Genomic DNA, 11,822 nt, shown 5'->3' with positions numbered 1-11,822 from the left:
CTGTAGTATTATTGCAATGCATAATTATTATTTGGGGAAAACCTATTTCCTTTGAAATTTGGAGTATAGCATTGTTATCTTTTATCTGAAGTACTTAGAATGTGCATGATAAATATTTGATAAATAAATGAATTAATGACTATGACATAGAACAGCACTTAATCTAAATACTTTATTTGGAATGAAAATTTAGAGCTATGTTGACAATCTGCTTTTTAAAAAAATATCCCAGCCAGGTGTGGCTCAGTGATTGAGCATCAACCCAGAGGTCACCAGTTTGATTCCCAGTCAGAAAATATGGCCAGGTTGCAGGCTCAATCCCCAGTAGGGGGCATGCAAGAGGCAGCCAATCAATGATTCTCATCATTGATGTTTCTATCTCTCTCTCACTCTCCCTTCCTCTCTGAAATCAATCCTATATAATAAAAGGCTAATATATATATATTGACCAAACGGTGGAACAACCAGTCACTATGACACGCACTGACCACCAGGGGGCAGATGCTCAATGCAAGAGCTGCCCCCAGTGGTCAGTGAGCTCCCACAGGGGGAGCACCACTCAGCTAGAAGCCGGGCTCATGGCTGGTGAGAGCAGCGGGTGATGGCGGGAGCCTCTCCCACCTCCGCAGCAGCGCTAAGGATGTCCGACTGCTGGCTTAGGTCCACTGCTTGGGAACGGGCCTAAGCTGGCAGTCAGACATCCCCTGAGGGCTCCTGGATTGCGAGAGGGTGCAGACTGGGCTGAGGGACACCCTGAGTGCACAAATTTCGTGCATCAGGCCTGTAGTAAAAATATATTTTTTAAAAATAACATATTAGGCCAAAGCCGGTTTGGCTCAGTGGATAGAGCGTCGGCCTGCAGACTGGAAGGTCCCGGGTTCGATTCCGGTCAAGGGCATGTGCCTGAGTTGCGGGTACATCTCCAGTGGGGGATGTGCAGGAGGCAGCTGATCGATGTTTCTCTCTCATCGATGTTTCTAACTCTCTGTCTCTCTCCCTTCCTCTCTGTAAAAAATCAATAGAATATATTTTTAAAAAATAAATAAATAACATATTAGTTTCTATTAGTATAAGTCAAATCAGGAAAATGACTCAGTAATTTGAAAAGTGAAAGTTTCATGTAAAGAATTATTGACTATACAGGGGATTAGAGTTAGGAGAGATTGGCAAATAAGAAGTAGGAGATAGTCTAAAGAATACAGGCAGGAGCAGACATTATCCCCAGAGAGAGACCCTCTGTGTCCCAGGCTGACATCAAGACCTTGCTGTAGAGGGCACAGTTGTGGCTCACTGGTGACAAAGAAATCACTGTGGTGTCACACTAATAGGACTTGCTGGAAATGTGCCCTCAGACCACACAGGAGATCAGCCCTCTAGGGTGCTGGGAAAAGTGTTCAAAGGGAGATGTCTTACCAGAGGCAGTCAACAACGAGCTCTTTGATAGGAGGTGGACCAGGGAAACTTCTGGAATGAGTATTGCTGGCCTGTCTATGCACTGCAGGAGCTAGGCATTGGGGAAGCTGCTGGAGAACCCCTCACGCTGTAAGAGTCCGGTGCTGGAATAGTAAAAATCTTCAGGACCTTCCTAGTGAGCACACCCAACTAGCAAGAAAACCCTTTTTTCCTTCAGTGTCTCTCCATCGCCCTCTACTGACAAAGCTTAACATCCTGCAGCTGACAATGGAAACACACACACACACACACACACACACTCACACTCACACACACACACACACACACACACACACACACACACACACACAGACTAAAAAGGCCCAAATCCATTTTCACAGAGCAGGCAAAAAGGGTGAGTTTATAGCTGAGAGGCAATAAACTAATAATTAGTATCATCTTTCTGATATCACTTTGAAATATTAACACATTTTGATGCCATAAGAGCAGAATGAAGTGAGGGTTTTTGTTCTTACTATTTTAAAAAATGGTGAGAAAAAATTCCCTTTTATTGTTAGTCTTGATACAGATTATTCATTAAAATGATAAAAATGAAAGTTTATGAGATTTTGATTCAATCTTAGATTTCTTTTTGATTACAGCTAGTTTGATTTTGGATCAATTAACTTTACTGAACCATAAATTGTTTATGTAATAAATAAAAATTTCTTTATAGTTGGTAGAGAGATTTAAATAATCTTTATAAAGTCCATACCTAATCTATGACACATAATATCCCCTTCCTTATATGGCTCATGATGTTACTTATATTGTGTTTACAAACGTAATATGAAAAGTCATAATGTTCTGGTTAGTTTCTCAAACATTTTATTCAGAGAACTCAAATATATTTGTTACCAAATTTGTCTCCTAGCCAAAATTAGATTAATTTAGACTGGGTTAATTTAGACATTGTATTCCCTTGTTAGTGAAAGCGCCAAAGATATTTTGAGATTAGGGATACATCAGATCAGCCAAATCTGTTAGGTAACTTGGCAGGTTTAGCATATCATCAACAGGCCCCTGTGTTCAGTGGCTACACCTCTGAGATCGGTATGTTGTTCTTTGCACCTTTCTTGTAATTGATATAAAACATGATACCACTTTGTTCCGTAATGTCATATAACAACCACATCAACATTTGGTGACTTATGGTACCTGGGATCTTTTCCAGAAGGGAGCAAATTAAAATGTTAATGCAACTGATGGAAAAGGATGTGCTATAATTTGCATATGGGTTGAGTCAGATAAATCTGCTTTGGAGAAATGGATATAGAGCTGAAAATGTGATATCTTATTGGCCAAACAAGCACAGTACCCACAAGTATCTGCATATCAGGAAGGATGACTAAGCAAGGCAGGAGAAAATGTAATTTATCTCACTCTAGTTTCTCTTGGCCTCAGAGCTTCTCACATGGAGCATATCTGCCACTGCAAGGGAGAGTCTCACTGGGTCTGGAATGCTAAATACTTGCTGAGGCACTCTTTTTATTTTCAGGGTCACATCACCATTCCAGAAAAATTTACACTATATAATCTACATGCTTTCATTTAAGGTGATGATTTAAATGTTAGCCTCTCTTAGTGCATTAAAACAACAACAACAACAACAACAAAAGACTACCAATAGTGAAACTCTATCCCCAGAGAGTCAGGAATAAAGGAGTGGAAACAAGAGCAGGTTTGGTGGTCTAGTGCCTTTGGATAAGAATTTTGCCTCTAGTTTTCCAACACCTATTGCTCACATTTATTTTCCAGACAATTATAACAGGTATGTGAACCATACACTGAAGATAAAATTTATACAGTTGCAAATTGGCAAGTTTCCTCTCATTAAAATGAGTAGTCATCTGCACAGTGATAACTGGAATATTGAAGATCATGAAAGTACTTTTTTTCAAGTTAAGATTTCCTTTTGGACAATTTATTAAACAGGTTAAGTGTCAAGTACTAGGATGTGCACCAGGCATAATAAATAATAACAGCTTCTGTTCTCAAGATCTTATAATCTAGTTTCTGGACCATAAGTGTATTGAGAGATTGGGACAAAATAGGAAAGGAGGATACCATGTCTTTCTATGAACTGTGGCAGGAAGAGGAGTTATTAAAAGAGATAGTCTCTACACAATGTCATGAATCAGTATTATTACTCTGTGTTGCCCTTGCACCTCCCAACTAAGTGTACCCAAGCTTAATCCTTATTCTTTTTTTTTTTTCACATGTATGTTCTTTATCTACTTCCCTGGAACATCGTAAGTGTTGTTGGATTTATCAACTGTATTTTGTGCTTGCAACATAATTTACCTAAAGCAATGTTGTAACCACAGAAGTATTTTGAGATTATCAAATATGTCATAACATAAGTCTAATGTCATAAAAATAATTACATTCTGACATCATTTCTAAAAATTAGGCCAGGTTATGATGCTAAGAACAGCATTCCGGATATGATTCTTATCCTTATATCTATGGTTTAGCACAGCCAATCTGAATGTCTATGATGTGATTTCCAGCTTGTAAGAATATGTGTTATATTTTTCAGCTTCTCCTGTTGGCAACGGTTATATCAAGCCTCCAGTTGCACCTGTGTCTGGCACACAAAGAATCCTTATTCTTTTCTCCTTTATCTTTACTCATGTTTCCTGGCTATATTCTAGTTTATTACTGGTAATTGTTGGCATCCTATAATATATATAATCACAATTCCTGTAATCTCACTTAGGGAAAGCACTAAAGCACCCTAGATTTGTGGACACCTAGGGCAATTTTTTGAATACCTGTTTCTGTGGAAGAAACACACTTAAAAAGAATCCAGTTTGGAGATATTTAAGAGGTTTAGGGTTTTAAAATCCATTCCCATTTAGCCAACAGTTCTATAGCTATAAGCTGTCCAAACTCCAAATTTTCCTATCTGTCCAATTGACTTATACTGGTCTCCAAATACTTAATACATAATAAGCACTGAGCACATGTTGTGTGAATTTATGAGCTCTATTTCTCTCTCTGTTGCTGTCCCACTCAAGAGGTATCAATGACTTTCTAGTATTCACAGACTATTTTATGACTTTTAAACTACTCTAGAATATAGACTCAATATGCTTATCATTCTCAATATAGTCCCTGTACTAGTCTGCCCAGTCTCCTTTTCTGCATTTTATAGATCATATTCTCGTTTTACACTAACAATTACAAGTATTAGTATGTGCCACCGCCACTAGCCTCTTTTTTCATGTTATTCCTCATGAGGATAAAAACAATCGCTAACCTTTATAAATTGGTTACCATTTACCAGGCACTATGCTAAGAATCTTAATGTCTCAGCACCTTTAATCCTTGAAACAACTTCATGAGGTCAGTATTTTATTTTTCCTGCTTTATTGACAAGGAAATTGAGACAAAAGAGGTTTGATGACCCATCAAAGGTTACCCAGGATGTATATAATAGAGCCAGCATGACCTTAGACAGGAGTATCTCAAACACTTTTGCTTGTTTGTTTGTTTTTTTAATCCTCACCAGAGGATATGCTCATTGATTTGAGGGAGAGGGGGAGAGAGAGGGAGAGAAAGAGAGAGAGAGAGGAGGAGAGAGAGAGAGAGAGAGAGAGAGAGAGAGAGAGAGAGAGAGAGAGAGAGAGAGAGAGGCCATAGATTGGTTGACTTCCATGTGTGCCCCAACTAGGTATCAAAACCAGGGCAACTGAGGTATATGCCCTGACTGGAAATCAAATATGCAACTTTTCAATATACAGAATGAAACTCCAACCAACTGAGCCAGGGCAAACCTTTTACTTTTTCCTTCTGTGTTATTAGCTTTCAAAGATCAATCCAAAGCCCACCTTCCCTTTGAACTTTAGTCCACATGTAACATCTTCTGTCCCAGTGTCAAGGGGCTCTGTATATCTCATAGCCTAAAGATAATCACCTAACTTCTCAGCTGTTAATACAATTCTACCGGTGTTGAGTCTTGATTCCCACCATTTTTACTTGTGAGCAAAATTAAGTCTATAAGAATCACCTTAAATTTGTGAGAAACTTAACAAGGAGAAAGAGAAAGGGAGACCCTGTGTATTTGAATATAATGTATCTATTGACTGTCAGTACCATTGGTCAAGATTAGTAATGTCAAAAAGTTAACATAGGGTAGAAAAAGTCTTTCTGTCAGTAGGCCCCAGTTTAGATGAGTCCCTCATAGAGTGTCCATTGTTAGTGTGATATACCATTGTAACATTCAGTATTGTGCTCCCCTGTCAATGCTATGCAGTGAACTATAACATTAAAATGTTGTGTAAATTCTGTCTTTCCTCTTCCACCCTCTTTCTATCACCTGGTTGACTGACGAGGTTTATGAAATGTGTTTTCGTGTACTTTTCCCAGACAGGCTTCCTTGAGCCACCTCTTGTTTGCTTTTGGCTGCTGTTCTGGGTCTCTCCCCCAGCTTCTCCCTCTTTCTGCCTGTGGCCTTCATTGCTAGCTGCTCATTCTGAGCACAGCTCTGACATTTCCTCAAGCAGTGTTCATGCACTTTGCTGGAAAAAGCAAGATAGCTTATGTGACAATCAAGTCTCCCACAGATGTTCAAATGAGTGTAGGCAGGAGATGTTGGTTAGCTTCATTATTATTGCTGTTTATTAGGCATCTGTTTCCTAAACGACACCAGAAGTGCTTGAGAATAGGGGGGACTGGCTTCATTTATTTACCTGGACTCTCTGGATCTAGTTCAGTGATTTTCAACCTTTTTCCTCTCATGGCACACATAAACTAATTACTAAAATCCTGCAATACACCAAAAAGTATATATGTTTTGCTCCTATGACAAAAAAAGTATAATTTTGATTCATTCAAACTGGATGGCTATTGTTATTGGCTATTGTTATTTTTTTATTTGACAATCTAAGGCAAAAGAGGTCAGTGCCCCTGACTAAATAGTCAGGTATTGCATGTTTTAAAAATTCCTGAGGCACACCAATGTGCCACTGCACAGCTGTTGAAAAATTGCTGACCTAGTCCATTATAGAGGTTTAATAAATGTATAAGCATATGAAAAATTGTAGGCTAAAAATTATTTTATTTTGTCAGTGCAAAAACAATTATTCCATTAGCTTGATTTTAAAATTAGGAGATTTTAGAAACAGCATACCTTTTCTAGATCCTTGGTGGGGGTGGACTCTTTGGTCAGAAAGTTGAGTTCCCTTGTGTTGGAAATTTTAGAGCCCGAGAAAGCCTGTTTTCTACATTAAATATGTAAGTAATTCAGGGTGAGCCTAGAAGTATTACTAAATGTATAATTAAAAAACATCACAAAATACACCATTGAAATAATTCACAAGATATTTAGGCCAATAGGAGGTAAACAAAAACAGGTTTTAACCCAAGAATGATTTTCATGTTCCTAAACTTTCTCCAAGATGAAAGGTAAAGAATCTTGTAGAATATAGCACGTTTCTGTGTCCCTGTTTCTGCATATAGAATATAAGTATAATAACATCCATCTGGGAGGCTGCTGCAAAGATAAAGTTGGATAATGCATAGAAAGCATTTAGCATAATCCCTGTCAAAATATAAAGGCCTGTTAATTGTTAGCTTATTATTAAAATTAATATTCTCTCAGAAAATTCAAATTAAACTAGCCTTTCTTAAGTCCATACACTGGAAGTTGACTTCTGATCCTGGCACCCTTTATTGGAGTTCATTTTCTTTCCAGCCCTGTTGTATAAGAAGTGTCTGAGGTTTATTAGCTGACTCTTCTATGAATAGTCAGGTCCTGTTTAGCATGTTTTTCCAGGAAGAAAACTGTATTTAGTTTTCATTCGTCTCTATGTACAAAATAGCAGCTTGAAAGTTTAAATGAAAATGACTTTTTTTTTTAGTGAACATATGTGTGTGTGTAAGAGTGTTTTGTTGTTGTCATTGTTTAATTTCAACTGCATAGATATTTTTCTTCCAAAAAAGTTCTATTATAATGATAGATCTGATGTTGACTTAAGTAACTTTGGGACCATTTTATGATTTATTTTTCATTGTACCCTTCCCTTTCCCTCTCCATTAATATTATCAACTAAAAACCCCTCTTTTGAAGCAAAGAGATACTTTGACATAGACACAACTGGTCTGCTCTTCCATCAACTAAGTTCTCTGTGAACTTGTGCAGATATTCTTCACATGTCGACAACCTTAATGTTCTGGAAGTCATTTTAGAAGCCATTTAAGGAATGGAAATAGCATTCTTGCTTCTAAGGAGGGCATGATTTACTTGCAGTGACAACACTGACATAGACACACAATGAACTCACTGTATATCTGTAATAATTCTGTGTTGTAGAGCAATTCTGTTCATTAATAATATTCTTTGTCATCATTTTGGAAGATGAGTCTTTGCATTCCCAGATAAGACCATGTATAGACATACTTCTTGGATAAGTCACACGCCCGTTTCATTTATGTAAATGAATTTATGTATTTATTCAGCAAATGTATCTCAAGTCTTTCTAGGACTTGTCCCAGGAAGAACTTTCTATCACATCATATATTACATTTAGTTTATGACAACTTTTGTTTTGTTTTGGTAATCCTCACCCGAGGATATTTTTCCATTGATTTTTAGTGAGAGTGGAAGGGAGGGGGAAAGGCAGAGAGAGAGAAACATCGATATGAGCAAGACACAATGATCGGTTGCCTCCCACAAGTGCCCCACAAGGGCCAGGGATTGAGCTTGCAGCTGAGGTTGGTGCCCTTTACTGGAATCCAACCTTCAACCCTATAGTCCGAGGGCCAACTCTCTATCCACTGAGCCACACTGGCTAAGGCTAACAACTTCCTTTATAACAATTTTTTTCCCTAACTTCTCACTCTGTCAGAAGAAGAATGAAGCCCTTCTACAGCCTCTACACATTTGTCACCCAACTTGATGTTACCTTCTCTAGAGAAGTTACCCTCACCGCCACCCACACCTTTTACAAGGTCTGGCTAGGTTTTCCCCTGGAAGTCATGACACTGTACTTGCCTTCTGACACTCCGCGGTCATAAGTTCTGCTTATGAAACTGTCTCCTTTACCAGACTTGAAAATTGTTAAGAAGAGTTTCTGTGTACTTATGAACATTATATTCCCAGTGCCTAGCACAGAGCCCAAAATGTAGTAGGCTTCCAAAAATGCCTGGTAACTATACTAGGTGATGCTTTTGTCTTTCTGAATATAGATTCTGGGTCATGCACGACCCTTTCTTTATACTAGCAGATAACAGGTAAGGCCAACATTTACTTCAACTGCATTGAAAACCACCAAGAAGTTCAAAATCATGGAATCTGGCTGCAGAAACCATATTCATGCCTCAGAATGCAAAGTCCACATAATCACTCTAATGTTAATTCTTTGATTTTAGGCTGTTTTATTTTCTCACTTTATACTCCTGAATAGGTATGCCCCTAAATGCTTTGATAACTTGAAGTGCAAGTGACACAAAACTCTTGTCTCTATATGCTTGAAAAAAATGGCACTATTTTTCCTTTCCTAAATCAAAGTTGAGCTTATTCATACTTTTATCTTTCTTTTTGCTTATTTAGTTTTTGGTCTTGTCAATGACTCTAGATGAAAACCACATCTGTTTTTGTGTGTGGCTGTGTCTGAGAGATGTCTGCACATCTCTTATGTTAACAATTGAATCAATGTTTTATTTTAAGTTTACCCTTATGTCAGCTTTGATGATATTCACTCACACATCTTAAGGGATAAAATGAAAATATTGGACACTTTTTGAAAACTCTCTATCAGCTTCAAGTTTGCAAATGTTGATCTTGAGGCTGAGGGAGAAAAGTCTCTTTGCCCATTTTGTCACTGTTGTTAAAAATTCCACCCCCACCTCCATTTAAATCTCAGAGGTGCCAAAGAGTCAAGCTTTTTAGGATAAAAAGAAAAACTGACTTGTTTTCTCTGGTTTTTGGCCGTGACTTTAACTGTTTCTTTGTTTTATTGTAATCGGAGACATTGGCATGGAAGTCGAAGTGGATTCCAAGAAGTATATACCGGGCTTTTTATTGGCATATGAAACAGGGAATCATTCAGGCCATACATTTGCAAGCAGCCAAGTAATTAATAATAACACACGTGGAAGAAAATGAATGTTTTGGTTAAGAAGGAGAATGAGAAGTCAGACAAAGGCCCGAGCTTCTTGTCCTTGCCCTCAGCAGCAGCAAAAATAATGTTATGAATAGCATTTAACTTGAATTTGCAGCAAACTGCTGCTTTTATCATAAACAATTGCCAGATGGTATACATTATCTTTCTTTTTTCTCCTTTCACAAAAGCGGCATTAATTGCAGAGCAGCCCAGGGCTCCACTCAGCTCATCAGTGTGATAACACTTCATGACCCTGATTAGCCGTCAGTCTCCTCAATTAAAAAGATCATTTAGACATTCACCCAATCATTTGCCTATCGAGCCACCTGGGCCTCAACCAGGGGCTCCATTTTTAACATTCTCCTGCCCTCTCTCATCTTGCCTCGCTTTTTTACATATCTCCAAAAGACGTAATTGAATTAAATAAAGCATCTCAGGGGCAGCTGCAACATCTGCTGTTTGTGGTATGTCAAGCCTTCAGCATTAAAAACAGTTACATATGCTCCAAATTAGCAGGTCGCAGAGATGAAACAGTCGATGATAGTGTTTTCGTGCCAGCGTGAGAAGCAGCTCACAGCTGTGTGCAATTTACAATTAAAGGCTTTATCAGAGCGCAATTGTACTAGTGAATCAAGTGGTGAGAGGTCAGTTAGTGAATTAGGCCAATTAGAGCTTGTACAGTTAAATTATCTGTCTTATTACCTACTGATAAACAGCCTTGTCATATCTTTACTGGAATGATGAAGCCGAATGAGTTTTATGAAGTGATAATACATGTTCACTATAGTGGAACTTAGTGGTTTGTGAATTCAAAATCTATAGCAACAAAACTGCTTCAGAGAACCTTTTAAAGCAGCCATAAAACAAAATCGTGGAATTGGTTAAAACACTTAAGTTGGTGATATCTACTTGTAAATTCATCTCCAAAGACAAGATTTAAAAAGCATTTTGCAGCAGAATGATAAATGGATCCCCAAACTTTATTTTTATTTAATATCAATTTTTATTTCAAGAATTGACTTCAATGCAGAGGCCAAAAAAAAAACACAACTGAGTCTGATAAATTTAATGAATAAGCACTTAAAAACAGTCCATAAAGAGCAGATTATTTTATAAATGCAATAATTTATCTCTTTGAGGAATACAGATTAATCAATTGTTCTTACAAGAAAAAAAGTATGCATAGTTCAGAATATCAACAAGCCACACCCATTTTTAGCTTCTATAGAGTAAGGATGGAAGTCAATGAATAAAATGTGTTTAAATGTTCTATGGTAAAATCATCAGTGAATTATTTGTATTATGACTTTCCATTGAATGAATGCTTACCTTTAATCTGCTTTTACTCTCTCATGATTAGCAAATAATAGGAAGTTTTCATTAATACTGGTACCATGGACTAGGGCAGATCATTGATATCAATCAGACCAAAAAAGCTAGACCCAGATTCCTTCTGGAGAACACATCTTATCTAGTACGTACTTATATCTCTTAGAACACTTTTTCCTAGAAAAGCAATTCAAATATTTAATATTTGAAAAAATCTCTGGAGACAGATTTTAAATTATATTTGTGAATTGATTCATTATTTTCTTAATAATTTTAAAAATATTTATTTTATTAATTTAACTTTATTTTTATTGAAGGTAGAGAAACAGTTATATTCCTAAAAAAAAATACAAGATTTTGCTTTGTAACAGGTTTCCACTTGGAAACAAAGTTTACTAATTCCAACATTATGGATTATAATGAACATGTTCAATGATATACATGAGACAAAATTACATCTCTTTATTTAAAGAAAAGTATTCCAAAGTTATTTATAATTAAGAACCAATAGCCTACTTATGAAATATGTTTATAGAGAAGCCTGATCAATTCTTTCCTCTGAGACATTATAAAATTTTTTTCAATATTAAGTAAATCTGTGAATATATTGTAGTGCTAATTACAATCATCAGAGTGTTACTGAAATGTATTAGGATAACTTTAAAATTTATCTGGAGGAAAAAATGTGAATAAAGCACCATATAAAGTTTTAAAAAGAAAATTGAGAAGGAACATAAACAACAGCCACAGAGGTGAAAGCAGTATATAACTGGCATAGGCAAATTTAGAGCAAAATAATAAATTTTAAAAGTAAAAAGCAAAACAAAAAACAAACAAAAAAGTAAAAAATCAGATGGAAGTTAATTTAAATATTATATTATAAGAAAATGTGTTTTTTCAAATTCATGGAAAAATATAATTTTTAATATG

This window comes from Myotis myotis, unplaced genomic scaffold (assembly GCF_014108235.1).
Source record: "Myotis myotis isolate mMyoMyo1 unplaced genomic scaffold, mMyoMyo1.p scaffold_m19_p_11, whole genome shotgun sequence".
Lineage (NCBI taxonomy): Eukaryota > Metazoa > Chordata > Mammalia > Chiroptera > Vespertilionidae > Myotis > Myotis myotis.
This window is presented reverse-complemented; position numbering follows the sequence as displayed.